Source organism: Narcine bancroftii, chromosome 7, assembly GCF_036971445.1.
Source record: "Narcine bancroftii isolate sNarBan1 chromosome 7, sNarBan1.hap1, whole genome shotgun sequence".
Taxonomy (NCBI): domain Eukaryota; kingdom Metazoa; phylum Chordata; class Chondrichthyes; order Torpediniformes; family Narcinidae; genus Narcine; species Narcine bancroftii.
This window is the reverse complement of record NC_091475.1, coordinates 87380815-87403034: the sequence shown is the minus strand read 5'-3', so window position 1 is coordinate 87403034 and position 22220 is coordinate 87380815. Positions and strand designations below refer to the sequence as shown.

General features: G+C 43.0%; 1 protein-coding gene and 1 long non-coding RNA gene across 5 annotated transcripts in view; one reads left to right on the top strand and one right to left on the bottom strand.

Annotated features, from left to right (window-relative positions):
* LOC138739103 (kelch-like protein 1) overlaps positions 1-22220 on the bottom strand; it is a 394023-nt gene that overhangs the window by 52381 nt on the left and 319422 nt on the right. The window lies entirely within an intron of this gene.
* The window catches only part of LOC138739105 (uncharacterized), a 31884-nt gene continuing 13208 nt past the window's right edge, over positions 3545-22220 (top strand). The window contains exon 1 of the long non-coding RNA XR_011342002.1: positions 3545-3611. This is a non-coding gene — a long non-coding RNA (uncharacterized lncRNA). The remainder of the gene's footprint in view (positions 3612-22220) is intronic.

The window sequence follows — 22220 nt, the reverse complement described above, 5'->3', positions numbered from 1 at the left end:
CAATAACAATAGACCAATAACAATAACCAATAACAATAGACCAATTCACATTATACCAATAACAATAACCAATAACAATAGACCAATAACTAATAACAATAGGCCAATAACAATAGACCAATAACCAATAACAATAGACCAATAATCAATAACAATAGACCAATAATAATAGACCAATAACATATCCAACAAGCTTTCCTGAAAAGACTCTTGTAATGATCTTCGATGAATAGAACGCTGAGCAAATAAATAATCCTGTTATTGATGAGTGAAACAACAGAACTACTGTTGATAATGTGCAAATAGTGGACTATTAAATCACTTCAAAAATTATTTCAATGGAACAGGTTGTGTCAAGCCTAAACATGCTACTTCATTAAATTACACATTTAATTTATTCGCGTGATACTGAGTGGGTGGAAGGTTACAAAATAAATTACGTAATATGCCCAACCTCAGTTGAACTGTGTACAACAATTATCCATTGCAATGTTATTTTCCTGGTCTTGTTCCAGATGCAGATAATGATGGTGAGCTTGTCCTCCTGCTTTTTGTGAGGTCAAATGTAAACCAGAAGAACAATACCTCATCATGGCCATCCCAGGAAGTAAATGGGTTCCATTTCTACGGCCAGCAATTTTATCAGTAAATTGGATAATACATAAAAATTACTCAATTTAGTACCATACTTCCACAGTCTTGCAATGAACATGGCGCACAAGGCTGATTAAGAAAGAACAATTACTCGAAGTAGAGAGAGAGAGAGAGAGAGAGGAATCTACTTCTGTGATTCATTGGAAAAACGTGCATTGAAGGTTTGAATCTATCGATATTATGATCGCATGTAGGAATATCCATAAGTTGAGTGCACATAACCACAGGTGGCCTATATTCTGCTTGGGCAGCAGGCAACCCATTGAACTTCCTAATTTCATGTAACCAACACCCTGTGTCCCTTTTCCACTCTCACCTGTCCACACAGCTCTCTCTCCCTCTAGAAAAACAGCAGGGTCTTTCAGCATCCATGGATAGAACTGGTCAGTCAAAGTTTAAGGAGAAGACCCTTTATTGAGGGTCCCTCTTTGTGGTTTTTACATACCTCCACCAATCACTGTGCTACCCCTTCCATTGCTGAGACTCTTCTCTTTCCTCCATCTGCCATCACCCACATTCATATCTACCAGTGTGTTTCCTTTCTTCTCGATTCATCTTTCTTATTCCCTCGCTCCACCTGCCCATCATCTCTCCCTTACCTGTTTCCACCTATCACCCACTACCCTCTATCTCTACCTTCACTCTCCCCTCCCTCAATCAATAGATGGGGTTAAGATGTTCCAACGTTGGTCCTCACTATAACCATAACATATTGGACAAAGATGGGTAGACCATACAAAGGTTCGCATCAAGCAAATTGTTCTGTACTACTTCTCACTTTCACTTTCATTCCAACTGACATGAAGTCCAAAATGGAGTTGAAATTTGGAGTGCATATTTTCGGTAAAATATTCAGAATGACAGGTTATGTACATCTGGCCACCAAGATGCATTTGTTAAATTAGCCTTGGATTCTGATTTTCAATTTCTATTCCGATCCTCTCATCCTTTTTCTCCACTTCTCGGATTTAAAATTCCTCTCCAGGTTTCTCTGTAGCAGGTATGCATCAGGATTGGGGTTGCTTTAAAAAGATGAATTTAACATGCCATCCTCGTTATCCTTATTTCATTAATATCAAGCATTTAATTTCTAAGGAAGATCTTCACAAATGAAACATGAAGTTAAATGTTCCAAATTACAAAACAGATTAACCTTCGCCACCAGATAGTGAAAGCCATGCAGTCAGGAGGAATACAAAATTAATGAAGGTATTAATTGGTTCATTGCATTTGGTGGATTTAGTTAATTAATTGTGTTTTATATTGATTCAGAAACAATGTGAAATACAAGGATGAACATGTCATGAGGGCTTCTAAGCCTGCTTGCCAGGTGATATCATGGCTGATGTCTATTTGGCCTCATCTCTATTTTTTTTATCCCATGAATATCTGAACCTGTAGGCTGCAATTTATCTCATATAAACCCAGCTTGCATAACCCTCTTAGGTAGAGAATTACAAATATCCTCAAAAAAAATCTCAAGCAGTTGAGCCCTGATGCTGTGACTTTGTCCCCTGATCTCATGATGGGAATTAATCTTATAATACCTCACAAGCTGCTAAAGGAGTCCGTCAGGAGTGTGTATGTTCTCTCCGTGTCTGTGTGGGTCTTCCCCGGCGGCTCCGGTTTCCTCCCACTGTTCGAAATGCACTGTTGGTGGGGGGGGGGGGGGGGGGGGGCCTGTGGGTTCATTTAGGAACTCAGTGGGTCAAGACATATCTATGGAGGAACAGGTTTAATCAATATTTTGGGTTGAGACTTTGCACCAGATGCAACCAGTTGTGGGTATTCACGCAGTTAGGAAGGCAAAATGGTACATTAGCCTACATCACAGGAAAATTAGATCACCAGTGTAGGAGTTGCTTGCTGAAACACTGAAAGGCTTTGGTGGGGCCCATTCAGAATCTGATGCCAAGTTTTGCTTTTCTTCTTAATGACAATTATTGTCATGGAAATAATGCAAGTTAATTTTATTGGAATGATTCTTGCGGTAGCAGGGTGGACATTAAATTCACCAGAGTTTCAAAGGAATAGAGGGGATCTGGTAGAAATCTGTAAAATTCCAATCTATTAGATAGAGGGAGGATTTTCATGATGGATGGGAAGGCCAGCACAAAGGGTCAGAGCCTTTGATCCAAAGATAGTGAGAAACATTGTTCTGCAAACCATGGTGAACCTGTGCATCCTCCACTACAGAAGGCAGAGGCGACATATATTATCAATACTCAGAAGGAAATATTTATATGCTTTAATATTATAAGCAAGCAAGAAAGGTAACTAAAGTAGATGATCAACTGTGGTCATGTTGAATGGTCGAGCATATTGAAAGGAATGGGTCCTATTTTGCTTTTGCTGCACTGTACCAGCCAAAAATAAACAAGAACTCTGTCTGCCAGTCCAACAACTTAATCACCATTACACTATCCTATTGTATCCTATCGACTTGTAGAACCTGGTGCCTTTATTGGGGTGATAACGATGGGAAACTGGTATCTCGATGTATGGTAACAACAAGCAACAATCTTACTGCCTCAGGCTTTTAGAGCACTTAATTTTTCAACTATAATTGTTTAAATTTGTTTTAACATTCTGAACTTAATATAGTCATCTATAATTTGCTTATCTAGGTTATAGTATGTAAGTGTATGTACAAAGCAGATAAACTATAATACTATCCAGAGTTGAATGAACAGCTCTCAGAACTCCTATATCATGTGAAACCAATTACATACACCTCACTTTCCCTGGTTTGTGAAATTATTTCTTTGTGCACACAGGGCTGTAACTGTACAACAACAGGTTTAAAACCAGACACCAGTTTTTTCTTTATTATTCATGCTTTTGTTTTATTGTGACACGAAGTGATGTAATTGGCTTCCTCCAGCGAAATCAAAAATGAAATTTCCTTTCCAAGTTTTGATAAAGGTTGGCTTGGAACCTGACCACATGCAGCATGGGTAAAAATAGAATTGAGGTTTTATGCAATTGCATCTTTTAATTGCTTTCTGCCTTTCTTCCAATCTTCTCTCTGCGGAGTCCAATTGTCTGAGCCTGCGACTTTGAACTTTGTAAATCAAATAACTCTAAATCTTCCTTTCCTTTCCCTCACTCACATCATCTCTTAAACAATTATATCAAACTATTCCTAACTGTTAGGTTTTTTTGCTTTGATTATTTTCCACAAATCATGATAATGTTTGTGATGTAATGATATAAATGATTAGTGGCTTAAAGAAGTTGTTGAGACTATCAAAATGAGGCACTAAAGGGGAGTTATGGACTTGGAATTGCATTCATTCACCATGGTTGGAGCCCTGGAAGGCAGGAACCCATCAAAGCCTCAATGTTGCCACAAGCAATCAATTGTCCAATCAAAAAAGCCAAAGGTATAAATTGGAAAGTCTAGAAACATTATTTATAGTGTCATTTCTTGCATTTAGAGCCAGAGATTTACAGAATGGAAACAGGTCCATTCTGATCAAGTTGACTACCTGAGCTAGAGCCAGTCCCCTGCAATTCATGTGGATGCTTAAATATCTCTTAATTGTTTCAATTGCATCTGCCTCTACCAGATCATCTGACAGCTCATTCCACATACCAATTACCCTCTGCAGGAAAAAAAAGAGTCGTTTCAATCTTCCATGGTCACTTTAAATTTATGCTTTTTAGTTTTGGACTCCTTTTTCCTGGGGCGGGGGGTGGGGGAAAAAAATGAGACTATTAACCTCATCAATGCACCTCATGATTTTATAAACCTCTATCAGTTCCCCCCTCACCCTCCTAAGCCCCAGAAAAAAAGTCTCAGCCCCACGTACCCGCCAATTCTGATAAATTTGTTCTTTCAACAGGTATAGTAAGTCATGTGATAGATATTTTGATTGATTTCTCAATCAAGACAGGCTAATTGGTAATAACTGTAGCATATTTATTACAGAACTAGTCACATGCAGTTGGTGAGAGAGGAGCGAAAATCCTCAGACTTACTTTGAATAAAACAATTATCTTTGCTTACAGCTGATCATGTAAATCACAATGTAACATACTATAATGTCAGTTTAGTATACTCTAACCAAGAAGGCCACTATAAATGATAGAAGATGGCAGTGCTGCCAGAGCTGCAGTAGCTTTGAATGGCCCTTTGTGGGAGCCGATGATCGTTTTAGTTGAAATCCCGCGACCGCAGGTCTGCTCCCAAGATGGTGGCAGCTATTCATCAACAGCAGCCACAAGGGGCTGCAGATTCCGGGTAAGTTGAAGACTGGAGCAGGGAACCAGAGGAAGGGAAGATCATGCATTATCTGAGAAGGAGAAGCAGAGGAGATGACCACAGGGGCGGTGACCACGGACACCGACCAGTGAGGGCGATCTGCAGATGAGGGGCCAGTGCTTCTCTCTCTCTGACTGTAAGTCTGTAAGAGAAACTTAGGCAATTTCTACTGGTGGTGAATCTGTCTGCCTTGCAGTAGGCAAAAAAAATCATGTAATATGATACTGTTTTACCAGCGTTGTTTCCGCTCCATCCTCAACATTCATTGGAGCGACTTCATCACCAACATCGAAGTACTCGAGATGGCAGAGGCCGACAGCATCGAATCCATGCTGCTGAAGATCCAACTGCGCTGGGTAGGTCACGTCTCCAGAATGGAGGACCATCGCCTTCCCAAGATCGTGTTCTATGGCGAGCTCTCCTCTGGCCACTGAGACAGAGGTGCACCAAAGAAGAGGTACAAGGACTGCTTAAAGAAATCTCTTTGTGCCTTCTACATTGACCACCACCAGTGGGCTGATATCGCCTCCAACCGTGCATCTTGGCACCTCACAGTTCGGTGGTCAGCAACCTCCTTTGAAGAAGACCACAGAGCCAACCTCACTGACAAAAGACAAAGCAGGAAAAAACCAACACCCAACCCCAACCAACCAATTTTCCCTTGCAACCGCTGCAACCGTGTCTGCCTGTCCCGTATTGGACTTGTCAGCTTCAAACGAGCCTGCAGCTGACGTGGACATTACCCTTCCATAAATCTTCATCCGCGAAGCCAAGCCAAAGAAGATTACTATTACAATAAATTCAATCTTGAATGTTAAAAAATAATATTTCTTTCAAGTGAAACAAGAAAAAACTCAGCAGGCCTCTTAACATCCATAGAAGGAAACCAATTGCATGCATGCACTCTCCCTGGTGTGTGAAATTATTTCTCTTGCACACACAGTGCTGTAAATGTACAACAGTCTGAAAACCAGACACCAGTTTTTCTTTGTGATTCATACTTTTGTTTTGGTGCAACATGAAGTGATGCAATTGCCTGAGCCCGTCGTCAACGTCAAGGCAAAAAACAGCCAGTCTTCTGAATAAAATAGTGAGGGGAGAAGGGGGGAGGAGCACAGGCAAGAGGTCATAGATGAACATACATAAGAGTGATAAGCTGAGATTTGATTGAGGGAGGGGGTGGCTTTGTGAATACAGAGCTGAAGAAAAAGAGGCAGAGGGATAGGGAAAGAGAGAGAGACGGAGTGGGCGGGGATGCCTAATGGAACCCAGAGAAGTTGATGTTAATTCAATCTGGATGGAGAGTGCCAAAACAGAACATCATGTGCTGTTCCTTCAAATTTGCAGGTAGTCTCAATTTGGCAGTGCATAAGTCCATGGAAAAGAACGTTGGCATGGTAATGGGGATAGGGAATTGAAATGGTGTTACCACAGGGAGATTCCAACTATGACAGTGGACAGAGTAAAGATGTTCAATGAAGTGATCTTCCAGTCTGCACCCAGTGTCTCCAATGTAGAGGAGGCCACAATAGGAGCACCATACACAGCCACCTACCAATAAACGAGTAAAGTTATGCTTCACTTGGAAAGGCTGTTTGGGGTCCCGAACTGTGGAAAGGGAAGAGGTGTGGGCATAATTATACAATTTCTTCTGGTCACAGGGGTAGTTACCAAGGGGGCGATTGGTGGGAACGAATTAATAGATGAATGAGTTATGGAGGGAGCAGTCCCTGTTGAAAGTGGAGGAGGAGGATGTGCTTGGTGGTGAGATCATGTTCTTGGTGGCAGAAATTGCGGAGGATGATATGTTGGCTATGGAGGCAGGTGGGACGGTAGGTAAAGACAGGGAGAATCCTGTCCGGGTTGCATCTGTAGCAGAGGGGACCAGGTCAGATGTCCGGGAAATGGAGGATATGTGGATGAGTGCCAAGTTAGTGGCAGTGGAATGGACGACATGTTATTTGATGAGGAGGACATCTCAGGTGATCAGGTATGGAAGACCTCAACCTGGCAGCAGCTGTGACAGAGGTGGACGAATTGCGAGAAAAGAATAAAATCTTCATGGGACAAAGTTTAAAGTCAAGTGTTCACAGTAACTGTGGGAGTTGGTGGGTTTGTAGAAAATGTTTATCAAGACTTTGTCTCTGAGGTAGAGACATAGAGATCAAGAAAGTGGAATAGTACCAAGTGAATTTCAAATCAAGTCATCACCTTTATTTGTCATTCATACTATGCTCGGACAGTAAAGATGAGATAGCATTTCTCCAGGACCATGGAGCATATATATAAATATAGGTTAGAATACAAGTTAAACACATTAAAATATTAAGACATATATTAACAGTTTAATTAATATATAGTTGGGTACAGTCCACAGTACCCAATCCCCAATGTTCTGAGAGTTCAGGAGTCTGTTGGCTTGGGGAAAAAGTTGTTGCCCAATCTGGACATAAGGGCCTGAGTGTTCAAGTACCTCCCACCAGATGGCAGAAGGGAGAACAGTTTACTTGAGTGGTGTGTTGAGTCCTTCACAATGTTTATTGCCTTTCGCCTGTATTGAGTGTTCTATATGTCCTTCATGGTAGGAAAAGAGCCCCCAATTATCTTTTTCCGCTGATTTCACTGACATCTGCAGGGATTGCGATCCGAGGAGGTATAGCTTCCAAACCAGGCAGGGATACAGTTGCACAAGATGCTCTCGATATATACTCTGTAGAATGTAGTGAGGATGGAGGGTGGGAGATGGACTTTCCTCAGCCTTTGCAGGAAGTCGAGGCACTGCTGGACTTACTTAGTTATGGAGCTTAGTTAAGGGACCAGGTGAGGTTCTCTGCCAAATGCATCCCAAGGAACTTGAAATTTTTGACATTTTGAACTGTGGAGCTGTCAGTGGAAGTTGGGTGCAAAGTGTATAAAGTTGATGAGTTCATCATGGATGCATGAGGCACCACCAATGTATTCATCAATGTAGCGGAGGAAGAGTTGAGGAGTCTTGCCTATGTAGGTTTGTAGTAGGGATTGCTCCATGTATCCAACAAAAGGGCAGGCATAGCTGGGGCCCATGCTGGTACCCATAACTATCCTGTTGATGGAGAAAGTGGGACGAGTCAAAGCATAAATGATTGAACAGACATGCCAAAATGTCTGTCTGTGGTCTCATGCATTGCCAAATTGAGACCATCTGCAAATTGGAGGAATAACGCATCATAATCTGTCTGGGCACTCTCCAACTAGATGGCATTAACACTGACTTTTTCCGGTTTCCGTTAGATGTCCCACCCCCATCTCTCTCATTCCCTATCCTTATATCTCCTTTCTTGCAGCTCCCCACCCCTCGTCTCTTGGAGTTTGAGTTTCTCCAGCACTGGTGATTCTATTTAAGTCTTGCTTTATTTATTTTTAATGAGGATCCTTTACATAATGTGATTTACTTCTTTACATAAAGAGGTACTGAGATCAAATTTGCTCTTTTCAACACATTGTTAAAAGGTTTGTTATTTTCTAGTTGTTTCTGCTTTCATTTCTTATTTCAATAACAAAGAGAACCAACCTACTTGTCATTTTAAATGTTCTGCTGTCCCTTAAGGAGTCGGGTTAACAATGACGAATGTTAGAAGCAGAACTGCTTTCACCTGAGATTTTTATCCATGCATTTCCATTCTGTCACTTGATAATAGGGAATGAGAATCCTTGTTAATTTTATTTCTCATGGTACTGGTAACAGTGCCCAAATATACAGGTATCAGCACAACTCCCAAATACATCAGCACAAATAAGGCTTCAAAATTAGGAATTGCTTATTCTGTATGGTGCAGTCTCCGTGTGCTTTATCTATTTTGTCATTGAGGATGTAGCCTAGAGGGCTGCTTCAACCTGCTGACTATGAAAGATAACTATATTTGTTTTCATGTTTCGCTTTTCATTTATGTAATTGAAGTCAACTAGCTCTCAGTAGACACGTGCCTCATGGATGAGTGAAATTAAAGAAATATCAGTAACAAAATGTAAGTCACTTCAATGCTTGCAAATATTTGGTTCAGGAAAGGAAATTGACCATCCTGAATTCGCTGAAAATGCTTTTATGATGTTGCAAGTGGACTTTCCACATTCAGACAATAGCCATTTCTATCTCCCTCACCTCTGCTCCACAGCACTTCTGAGCATGTGTTTCATGGACTGAACTCTGGCCCTCTCTTTTGTCTTACGAGTCCTCTAGAGATCTCACAACACTATTTAGAGTGAGGGTAGGATTGCTATCCCTGTTTTAATTGGATCTTTAAAAATTCAAAGGTTTAAGAATTTTCACTGTCTTGAAATATATGTGAAAAGCTTTATTTATCTCTACCAATCTTTTTTTTCTTGCGCAACAGCTCACTGTTCTTTTTTCAGCAGCTGATTCTCCAATATCAACGCAAGTGAATTTAGCCAAAGTCAATTGTGTGTTCCTTTTCTCCATTTTTACTGCAGCTTATTTTAAAATTTCCTTTATGTTGGTGCACAAACAGAAAGGCACCTCATGAGTACTCTCAATGTGCTCGGGCCTTTACCTCCCAAACACTTGCAAGAGTGAATGGTGACTGTTCTACACAGAGCCATTAACATTTCTGAGGTAGATTCTGGACTATGGAGTTCAAAGCTATTTCATTGTTAGTCTGCATCACAAACCACTCGACTGAGAAGATGGTGATGGTTGATGAGCAGTTGTTCTGCCACCTTTATCATCTGTCAATGACTGAAAGCATAATTAGCCTTGGAGACGATGATGGAGGATCAAATGTCCACTCTCACAATATGACAACTAAATATGTTTAAGTATATGCAATTCTACCATTAAACTTGGGATGTCAATGGGGCCTGGTAATTTCCAAAAATGTTATCTCAAAAATGTGCTCTATCATCTGTAAGACATCCTTTTTAATCCTATAAACTTGAGGACCAAAATTTTAACAACATAAGATGATGATAAATAAATAAAGGTTCAAACTATATCATCCTTCAAGCCTGTTTTTCCATTTAAATAGATCACAGCTGTTCGGTCTTATCTGTTTAACATAACTCCCGAACCTTAAATCTATTTACGTCACTTCAAGGTACATTTAATGATTCCACTTCTTCAACTCTCTTGGGAACAGAATTCTATTGACGTCTTCCCCTCTGAGAAAGATGCCTCCTTATTCTGAATGTATGCCCTTTGGTTCTGGATCCCTTCACAAGCAACAACTGCCTGGTGTTTTAATGGGATCATCTTGAAGACTTCCCATTTTCAATGAAAGTAGTTTCAACCTACGCAAGTTCACAGGATTCCCTTCATTCCAGGAAGAAATCTTGAGAATCAACTGTGTTAGGCCTTCTCCAAATAGCTTCCGCTGCAGCACATTGCAACTCTCCTTTAAATAAGACCAAAACTGAAAATAATCTGATCAACATTCTGCGCAGTTGTAGAAAGACTTTGCACTTTTTATACTAACTTTGCTTTGCAATGAAGGCTTACAATCCATTAGAACATAAGAATTAGAAAACATAAGAAATAGGAGCAGGAGTAGGCCATCCGGCCCTTTGAGCTGACAATATTATTTCCTCTGCTTGCATGCTGATTTTCTGACTTACCTATGAAGTCAAGCAGATCTATTTGTCCTGCAACAATATATCACCAATATATCTGTCAATGCTAATTCCGTTTACCTGCCTTAGACCAATATCCCTTCATATCTGTCCAAAGGTCTTTCAAATATTTTAATTATATCATAATTTCATACACCTCTTTTAGCTCACTCCTCAGCCTCCTGTATTGGAATGACAATAAACCCAGCCTATCCAATCTCTCCCTGTATTTTCAGCCCTCCATACTCGGCAACATGTTAGTGAATCTAATCTGTACTCTCTCCATTCTAACTGCATCCTTCGGCAATGTGTCAATCAGAACTGTACACAGCACTCTTATTGTCCTTTGTATTAGCTTTACAAAATAAAACTGATGGCCGGTGGGGGGGACAGGGGAGACTTACAGATATTTCCCCTGAGAGTGTGAAGCGCCACTTATCACGTCATTGCGAGGCTGTTAGCCCCTTTAAATCGCCGGGTTGGGAATTTAATGGGTTGATCCCCCTGCAGCTTGAAAGGTGCTGGAAGCACCTTTTCCCCAGTAATCACATCTGGGTCCCAGGTTCTGCAGTTTAAGAGTGCCTAAGGTTTCTGGTTTCATGAGACCGCACCGGAACCGGAGTCACGCCGTTGAGGAGAGCCTGGATCGGCGGCCTGTCCGCGCGGGTTAGTACTCGAGTCGGCGTCATTGGTCCCGTCCTGCCCACCGAGTTTGCGATGGTGGCCAGGAGGTGGCTTCGGCGTTGCTAGGCCACTCCTCTGCGGAAAGGCTTTTAACCATCTCCATATAGGCTGGCGGCCTGAGCAAGATGGCCTCATCCGCGAACGTGGCCCCAGGATCAATCAGCTCATCCGTGAAGTGCCTCTTTCACCGTGCAGATTCTACCCGCCCTGGATTTCACCCCCATCTGGCAGGCGAGTGCCCCCTGACTGGTTTCCCCATTCCTGAAGGGTAGTCGTTCCCATCCCCAACGTTTTCATGGTGAACACCCTTCTGACAGTCTCTCTCTTTTGTTCTCCCATTCAGTCCCCGTGTTCCCTTCTTTCTACATCCCTGTGGACAGCGGTCATATATCTCCAGATATGGTTCGACCTAAAATGGGAGGCAGGCCTCTTCAGCCCGGTTAAGCAACCTGCATAGGAGAAGGACACTCCGATATAAAACCAACGACCCTAGGACCTCGCTGCCACATCCCAGCTTGCTTGGCCACAGCACACGAACCATGGGTGTAAAGGGTGGGGCCAGTACTGTGCACACTGCACTCCACCTAAAAAGCTCCTTTGCGCAGGCCCAAGGACATGTCCACGTCCTCCACCTCAAAAGATGCACACAAACTCAAGCTAGGATGCTGGAACATCACAACCATGCTAGACAAGGCTGACAGCCACCGACCTGATCGTCGGTCTGCCCTCATCACACATGAACTCCTCAGACTCGACGTCGACATAGCTGCTCTCAGCGAAGTCCGCCTTGCAGATGTAGGCAGCCTCCAAGAACACGGCGCGGGCTACACACTCTACTGGTCTGGCAAGCCTCAGGCTGAATGACGCCTATCTGGTGTTGGCTTCATGGTCAAGAACTCCTTTGCTTCCAAACTCGAAAACCTCCCAAAAGGCCACTCGGACCGGATCATGTCCATGTGACTCCCCCTTCAAAATAAGTGTCGCATCACCCTCATCAGTTTCTATGCTCCAACCCTTCAAGCAGAACCAGCAGAAAAGGACAAGTTCTACACTGATCTGCGCAACCTCATTCAACGCACCCCTACAGCCGACAAGGTTGTCATCCTTGGCGACTTCAACGCTCGCGTCGGCAAAGACTCAGAAACCTGGCCAGGAATCCTTGGCAAGCATGGTGTCGGCAAGTGCAATGACAACGGGCGCCTCCTGTTGGAGCTCTGCGCAGAACAGTGGCTTGTCATTACTAACACCATTTTCCAGCAGAGAGACAGCTTGAAGACTACCTGGATGCATCCCCGATCCAAACACTGGCACCTCCTGGACTACGTTCTGGTGTGAGGAAGAGACAAATGAGATGTGCTCCACACCAAGGTCACGCCCAGCGCAGAATGCCACACTGAACACCGGCTTGTTCGCTGCAAGCTCAACCTTCACTTCAAGCCAAAGTTCAAGAACAGTAGAGCCCCCAGAAAGAGGTTCAATGTTGGAAACTTGCAGTCAGAAGAAATGAGAGGAAACTTCCAGACAAACCTCTAAGCAAAGCTCGAGGATGCAAACTGCCTCACGGACACGTCTTCTGAAACCCTCTGGGATCAGCTGAAAATGGCCATACTGCAATCCACTGAAGAGGTACTGGGCTTCTCCTCAAGGAAAAACAAGGACTGGTTTGACAAAAGCAACTCTGCATACGAAACTGCATGAGTTTTTCATGCTCTGCTGGGACCAAGGAAAGCTGCCTCAGGACCTTCGTGATGCCATCATCATCACCCTGTACAAAAACAAAGGCGAGAAATCAGACTGCTCAAACTACAGGGGAATCACGCTGCTCTCCATTGCAGGTAAAATCTTCGCTAGGATTCACCTTAATTGACTAATACCTAGTGTCGCCGAAAATGTCCTCCCAGAATCACAGTGTGGCTTTTGTGCAAACAGAGGAACTACTGACATGGTCTTTGCCGTCAGACAGCTCCAAGAAAAGTGCAGAGAACAAAACAAAGGACTCTACATCACCTTTGTTCACCTCACCAAAGCCTTCGACACCGTGAACAGGAAAGGGCTTTGGCAAATACTAGAGCACCTCGGATGCCCCCCAAAGTTCCTCAACATGGTTATCCAACTGCACGAAAACCAACAAGGTCGGGTCAGATACACCAATGAGCTCTCCAAACCCTTCTCCATTGACAACGGCGTGAAGCAAAGCTGCGTCCTCGCACCAACCCTCTTTACTATCTTCTTCAGCATGATGCTGAAACAAGCCATGAAAGACCTCAACAATGAAGACGCTGTTTACATCCGGTACCGCACGGATTTCAGTCTCTTCAATCTGAAGCGCCTGCAAGCTCACACCAAGACACAAGAGCAACTTGTCCGTGAACTACTCTTTGCAGACGATGCCGCTTTAGTTGCCCATTCAGAGCCAGCTCTTCAGCGCTTGACGTCCTGCTTTGCGGAAACTGCCAAAATGTTTGGCCTGGAAGTCAGCCTGAAGAAAACTGAGGTCTTCCATCAGCCAGCTCCCCACCATGACTACCAGACCCCCACATCTCCATCAGGCACACGGAACTCAAAACGGTCAACCAGTTTACCTTCCTTGGCTGCACCATTTCATTTGATGCAAAGATTGACAACGAGATAGACAACAGACTCGCCAAGGCAAATAGCGCCTTTGGAAGACTACACAAAAGATGCCGGAAAAACAACCACCTGAAGAAACACACAAAGATCAGTTTGTACAGAGTCATTGTTATACCCACGCTCCTGTTCGGCTCCGAATCATGGGTCCTCTACCGGCATCACCTACGGCTCCTAGAATGCTTCCACCAGCGTTGTCTCCGCTCCAACCTCATCATCCATTGGAGTGACTTCATCACCAACATCAAAGTACTCGAGCTGGCAGAGTCCACAAGCATCGAATCACGCTGCTGAAGACCCAACTGCGCTGGGTGGGTCACGTCTCCAGAATGGAGAACAATCGCCTTCCAAAGATCGTGTTATATGGCAAGCTCTCCACTGGCCACTGAGACAGAGGTGCACCAAAGAAAAGGTACAAGGAATGTTTAAAGAAATCTCTTGTTGCCTTCCACATTGACCACCGCCAGTGGGCTGATATCGCCTCCAACCGTGCATCTTTGGACAGTTCGGCGGGCAGCAACCTCCTTTGAAGAAGACCGCAGAGCCCACCTCACTGACAAAAGACAAAGGAGGAAAAACCCAACACCCAACCCCAACCAACCAATTTCCCCTTGCAACCGCTGCAACCGTGCCTGGCTGTTCTGCATCGGACTTGTCAGTCACCAACGAGCCTGCAGCAGACATTGACATTCCCCTCCATAAATCTTTGTCTGCGAAGCCAAGCCAAAGAAAGAAAAAAACAAAAGTTCAAGGCTTGTCATTCAGTTCTGTAACTAAAATAAAGCACCTGACAGAGGAATTCCCATATATCTTCTGAATTTCTCCCCATATTAATGAATTATGTCAGAAGTTATCCTCAGCATTTCACTTTCATGTTGCTAAACAGCACTGAGAATCATTTCTCAACTTTGTTGAGATTGATTTTGTAATGTTAACCCAGTGGACCAAATATAAAGGAGATTCAACTTTTACTTAATCAAACCAGTTTTGAGAAACAAGTGGAAGTTGGTGAGGGTTCAAGGAGACAGAATATATTTCTCAATATTAGCAAATTTTTCCCACCATCCAACACCACCCTAATGCCCTATCTAATTAATAGGCACAGAATAAATATTGCTGTGTGTTGAAGCAAACACTCCATTCAAATAGTACTTTTCACAGCCATAGCAGATACCATGGTGTTCTTACTGTAAAGGTAAAACCTTGTGATTTTGATTTGTAGTTAATTTTATGACTATACTTTTAAGGAAAATTGTTCTTTGTAGTGTTACCATAGTTGCTATTGTAATGAAGGATTGAGACCAGCTTATACAAGAATGTATACATGTGAATCAGATGACATATTCTAAATTCCACCATGGAGCCCAGGGATACAGTTGAATCAGAAGACATAATCTAATTTACACCATGAGGCCCAGAGATGCAGTTGTCTTTTGTTGGTCGCAGACTGTCAGGAGACTTTGAAGATAAATAAACCATTTATTCAGGGTGATGGGCTATGAGTAAACAAATTTTGGGTAATATAAGCCATGGACCCGCTGCTGAAGTTTGAGACTCTCCGAGAGTTGGCAACATCTCTCAGCAAGAAGAAGAACTTCTAGACTCCAACCAACGTCCCGGTCGGGAGAGGTGGAGAAGCTGCTACCGGCGCCCAGACAACCTACTACAAGTGTGCGGTCGTTGCCTCACTTCAGCAGTTGGGACCAGTCTAGGCATTGATAAGTGTAATTGGGAAGGGCTTGCATATTGTAGTTTGAAATCAGCTTTCGATTTAGTAATAAAGATTTGTATAAACTGAAGCACTCTCGGTGTGTCTCTCTGTTTTCTTTCGGTAGATCAAACACTGCGACCAATCTAAAATGAACAAAGTGAGAGGTACAAGTTTACTCAGGACAATTTGCGTAGTCAGCAGGATTGGTCTCAAATGTTTCGCTGAAAGAAAGAGGTGAGCCCTGAGCAGTTCTTGATTCTGGGATGGACTTCCAAAGATGATGGGTTTGGCATGTTGTCCAATACACTGTCTTTATTGGGACCACCCATTAGTTGGGATGAGAGGTTAGATCCATAAAGTGCGCCTCTGGGAAAGCGGGTTGCCACTCTCCTTTGAGAAAGTAAATTTCCTGTTAAGAAGGGGAAGCTGATGGACGGTTTTTGGCTGCTGGCCACAGCCTTACGCCGTGCCATTCAGCATGAAGCAGAATCTATTCAGCGAGAAGTAGAATCCCAGCACAAGAGAGAGCAACTAGAGGAGGAGATAGAAGCCATGCAACAATGCTGTTCCATGATGAGCGAGATTGTTCGCACCAGTCAGGACTGAGCCAGAGAATCGGAGGATAAGCATGTCCAAATGATCTGCCGTAATATTAAACTCCGGCAGCAGCTCTGTGCAGATAAGGAAAAGCAAGGGGTAGAACCTGATACACATCGTATTCGTGCCATGATAAGGAATGGCGATGATCCTAATGTAATTGATGATTGGGATGGAAATATATAGAATGATGACAATGGTAATAATGCAGATACCCCTCGGCATGTGCCTGACGTACTCCCCTCTCCATCCACTGTTCACGCCTGCCCCATAAGGCAGTGGACTTTCCAAACAAACCAAGACGGACGGGGGATGATGTAAATAAAGAGACTGAAGGGATAGATGATGTCCCGGCCTCCCAAGCGGACTCAGGGGAAGTTACCCGAACTCCTGCTTGTTCTCAATGCCCCCCCCCCCCATCTACGGGATGGCTTGGGCATCCTCCCATCCACTGGGCAGAGGGCCCTGTGGGCCAAAATGGGAACAGGGTCGGGAGCAGTCAACGATACGTGACTACTCCATAAAATTGCTGGCCACCATTGGAGACTGATTTAGGCAAAAGACGGGAGAAACTCCAGCGGCCTGGCCCCTGCGTGTTTGGGAACAAGGAGGGGGTAATGTATATTTAACCCCTGAGGAATTGTTGGGATTAGGAATATTGACTACTGATATCCAAGTCACTACTGAGCTATGTGGTAGAAGGAGAGGAGTGGATTACTTACTTGCCACTCTAGGGAATGCCTTGTTGCGAGTATACCCGTCACCAGTAGATTGAGATTTATATTTGCAGAATAATTGGGCACCCCAGAGGAGGGTAGAGCAGTAATTCGTCAATAAGCCCTGGCCTCTGCCTTGTATGCAGGACGTTTGAGGATGTGGGTACGTGGGGGGTGCCCTGACGAAGAGATGTTCACTGCTGGAATGCATACCTGATTGGTTCGTTCTGCCCAACCCACTGTATGGGGACTGGTTCTGTCCGTAACTAGTCCGCTAATTGGGCACCCTGTGTCTGAGGCAGTGCACGCCTTATCTGGGCTTAGAGAATTAGAGTTGGGAGGTAAAATTCACTCACGTACAACCCAGGTTAAATCAAACAAGGAGGATGAAAAGAGAGAGGCTGCTGCTAATAACGGACCGACAAGAAAGGACCTTTTTCTAACCTTGTTAAAGTTAGGCGTACCTAAAAGTGATATTGATGGGAAACCTACTGCAGTCCTTTATGCCCTTTATAAGAGGAAGGCAGGGGAACATCCCCAGCTGTTGAGTCCTCCTGGCCCAGCTGTGCTTTCTGCTCCCACTGCTGCTCCTATCGACCCAGTTTCTCTTGCTCCAGTTACCAGTGATGAGATACAACAATTGGTTAAAAGGCTCTTATGGATAATAGTAGCATGTGGTCCTGGAAGCCCCCAAACCCTACTAAGGCATGAGGGTGCGGGCAGGATTCCTGTGTCTACTACATTGAGATACAGCGGATACGCGGGGACTCGCGGCCCTGCGTACCATTATCAATCCATTGGGGTGGGGGTAATGACCACCAATATTTGGCCTTGGTTGATACCGGTGCGGAGCACTCGGTGATTTCTGGTAACCCCAACCTCTGCACTGGACCGACATTTTGAATAGAGGGGATGGAAGGAGCGATCACCCTGGCGAAGGAAATATACATCTGCGTCACGGTGGGTGATGGCCCTTCCCCTGTATGGTTACATGCCCTGGTAGCTATCACTGATGAGCGTATCCTGGGTATCAATATGTTGCCCGGTACAGCCCTTAATACTAGCCAAGGGGGTTTTGCATTTGGAATTTGGACTATTACAAAAAGATTAGACAGCTGATTATCTTTTTTTGAACAAACATGCCCCACCACTTGCTTCGGCAGTTCTGGACGTTGTCACCCTTATTGAAAACATTGCTACTGGGAACTTGGGAACATGGTATGCTGTCATTGATCTCGCTAATGCCTTCTTCAGTATTCTTATAGCTGAGGTCTCACAGGATCAATTCGCCTTTACCTGGAAGGGGCGCCAGTATACCTTCACCCGACTCCCTCAGGGCTATGTACACACTCCCACTATTTGCCACAGCCTAATTGCCCGTGATTTGGAGGCAGAGCCAGTATCGCCTTTCCTCTCACCATTATATTGATGATGTGATGATCCAAGGGGCCACGGAAGAGATGGTACTGGAAGGTATGGAGAATGTCCGAGATGCCCTGATGCAAAGAGGATGAGCCATTAACCCTGCCAAGGTGCAGGGCCCCTCCCAGACGGTTGTTTTCCCTGGAATTCAGTGGCATGCTGGAGAACAGGTTGCCGTGCCAGAATGTATGGGTAAATATTATGTCCTAGTAATGGTTGACACCTTTTCGGGCCTGGTTTTCGCTTTTCCCACCAAGACGGCTGACCAAGCTAGCACTATCCAAGGACTAAACCATTTAATTTCTCGTTATGATATATCAGAGAAAATTCAGTCTGATAATGGCTCGCACTTCTCCGGGAAGGCAATCTGTGATTGGGCAACTGACAACAGTATCTTATGGGTTCACCATATTCCTTATTACCCGCAGGCTGCCGGGTTAGTTGAACGAATAAACGGCTTACTGAAGGAACAAATTCGTTTATTGACACCATTGGGGACCCTGAAGGGGTGGTGCCATGTGCTGCAGCAGGTAGTCGACAATCTGAATCATCACCCTTTAAAAGGAGGTACACCTTTCCACCAACTTCTTCACGCATCTGAACTACAGCCTATTCCAGAGGTAAAACAGTCATTGCCCCCCCATTCCCAAGCTAGAGAATGCTGGACAAAAGGTATGGGTGGCACCACCAGGTAGTGGCCCTCCTGTAAAAGGGGAAATAGTGACACCTGCCCAGGGTAACACTCAGTGGGTAGCTATTGAGGCACAGGATGATTTAGTTTGTTTACGGCATCATGAGTGACATATGTCAGGCTTCTTTGTTCCATCTTGCACTCCTGCTGATCAGGCTTAACAGCAGTTTTGATGCCAGCAATTGGATTTGTAATGTCGAGGACGTTCCGAGGGAGTTGCCCATGGGGGACACGCCCGATGTATCCACCAATATATCTGATATGATTCAGCATGTTTCAAAATCTGTTTGTGAGCTTAGCGTCTGGGTATTGTGGCCCACAAGGATAGTTTGAACCTTGGTTGGAATCCTTTTTCATGGTTAACTGGTACATTTGGGGGATGGGCCACAATATTCTCCGTTGGTTGCTCGCATTATTGCTTATTTTCGTGATTATTGTAGTTTTGGTTTCTCTTTTTCGCTCCTTCTGTACTTGAATACTTGTTAGGTCTCATAAGTGACAGGCTGCGACCAATGGGTGGAATATAATAGAGGATTTAGACCAGCTTATGCAAGAATGTATACGTGTGAATCAGATGACATAATCTAATTCACACCATGAGGCCCAGAGATGCTTTTGTTGGTCGCAGACTGTCAGGAGACCATGAAGATAAGTAAACCATTTATTCAGGGTGATGGGCTATGAGTAAACAAATTTTGGGTAATATAAGCCATGGACCCGCTGCTGAAGTTTGAGACTCTCCGAGAGGTGGCAACATCTCTCAGCAAGAACAAGAACTTCTAGACTACAACCAACGTCCCAGTCGGGGGAGGTGGAGAAGCTGCTACCGGCGCCCAGACAACCTACTACAAGTGTGTGGTCGTTGCCTCACTTCGGCAGTTGGGACAAGTCCAGGCATTGATAAGTGTAATTCGGAAGGGCTTGCATATTGTAGTTTGAAATCAGCTTTAGATTTAGTAATAAAGATTTGTATAAATTGAAATGCTCTCGATGTGTGTCTCTGTTTTCTTTCGATAGCTCAAACACTGTGACCAATCTAAAACGAACAAAGTAAGAGGTACAAGTTTACCAGAACAACTATGATGTCATATGTCATAATATCTGTGCAAATCAGGAGTTTGTATATCATTGTTGGGAATAAAACAGATCACTTCATCTGCGTACCATCCTGAAACTCCGGGAACTTTGGAAAGATTTCATTCTACTCTTGAAAACATAATAAGAATTTATTGTTTGGAACATGGGAAAGATTGGGACGAAGGTATTCATTTATTGTTATTTGCAGGAAGGGAGGCTGTGCAGGAGTCATTAGGATTCAGCCCTTTTGAAATTGTGTTTGGACATCAGGTTAAAGGACCTTTAATGTTGATAAAAGAACAGTGGGTTAATGACGATGCGCAATTGGACTTGCTGGATTATGTTTCTAAATTTAAGGACAGGCTACAAAAAGTGGACTTTAGCTCAAGAGAATTTAGAAATGGCTCAGGGTAAAATGAAGCATTTATTTGACAGGAAAGCTCACAGTTAAATCAAAATTTAATGATGTCAACTGTGTTGTTAGGTCCAGATAGAAGGAATAAAACTCAGGTTTGTCACATAAATAAGTTGAAACCTTATTATGAGGATAATGGTAGTGGAGAACAATCTGTATCAGAGGTGTTGGCTGTTGACATGGTTGAGGAAGTGGTGGATCATAGGATGATGGAAACAAAATTTTGTGAGGGTAACCTGTGTGCCTGCCTAATTCAGCAATTCTGGAAGATTTGAAGGAAAGGTTAGGTCATCTTAATTCACAAGAACAGATGCAGTTGAAAGAATTAATTTTAAAATGCACAAATCTGTTTCCTGAAATTCCAAAAAGGACATCAGTGATTTATCATGATGTGGATGTCGGAGAAGCAAGTCCCATTAAACAACACCCATACAGAATAAACATTCAGAAAAGTAAAATCATGGATCAGGAGGTGGAATATATGTTAAGAAATGATATTATTAGACCTTCAAACTCAGATTGGAGTTCTCCTTGTATTCTGGTACCGAAACCAGACAGAAGTGTTAGTTTTTGTACAGACTACAGGAAGGTTAATTCAGTAACTAAAACAGATGCTTATCCTATTCTAAGAATAGATGATTGTATTGGAAATACTAGATTTCTTACTAAGTTGGATTTGTTGAAGGGTTACTGGCGTGTGCCTTTAACTGAGAAAGGAAGGAATATTTCAGCATTTGTTACTCCATCCAGTTTCTATGTATAATGTGTTACCTTTTGGCATGAAAAATGCCCTGCAACATTTCAAAGGATGATTAATTTGGTAATCCAGGGGTTAACACATACAGATGCTTATATTGATGACTTGGTCACAAAAGGTGACACATGGGAAGTACATTTGAAGGAATTGGTCAAATTATTTGCAAATTTATCCAAAGCAAACTTAACTGTTAACATAATGAAGAGTGAATTTGCAAATCCCACTGTGACATACTTACGTCATGTAGTTGTTCATGGCAATGTTGCACCTATTCAAGCAAAAGTGAATACAGTTTCTGAGTTTCTTATTCCCAATGACAAGAAAGCAGTGAGAAGGTTTTTAGGAATGGTAGGATATTATAGGAAGTTTTGCAGAAATTTTGCTGAGGTTGCTCTTCCTTTAACCAACCTTTTAAAGAAAGGGGAAAATTTGTCATGGATTAAAGAGTGTAAGAGAGCTTTAGAAAATTTAAAGGATATACTATGCCATTATCCTGTGTTAAAATCTCCTGATTTTGATAAACCTTTTTTCTGTAGCAGTGGCCACGAGTGAGGGAGCAGAAGGTTCAGTTTTATTACAAAAACATAATGAAATTGACCATCCAGTTGCCTACTTTTCAAAAAAATTCAATGTTCATCAAAGGAACTATTCCACTATTGTAAAAGAACTGTTGTCTATCATGTTTGCTCTGCAGAATTTTGAAGTATATCTCAATACCTCTCAGGAACCAATTGTGGTTTTTACTGACCACAATCTTCTGGTGTTTTTGAATAAAATTAAGTACAAGAACAGAAAATTGTTAAACTGGAGTTTGATATTACAAGAATATAATCTGAAAATTATTCATATCAGAGGTTCAAATAATATTATAGCAGATTGTTTGTCAAGATGTTAAAATTGATCATGTATGAAATGCTCTCAACCTTGTTACTTTATTATAACATATATATGTTGTGAATTGTTATATCTTTAGTGATTTTAAAGACAGTTTAGTTATTAC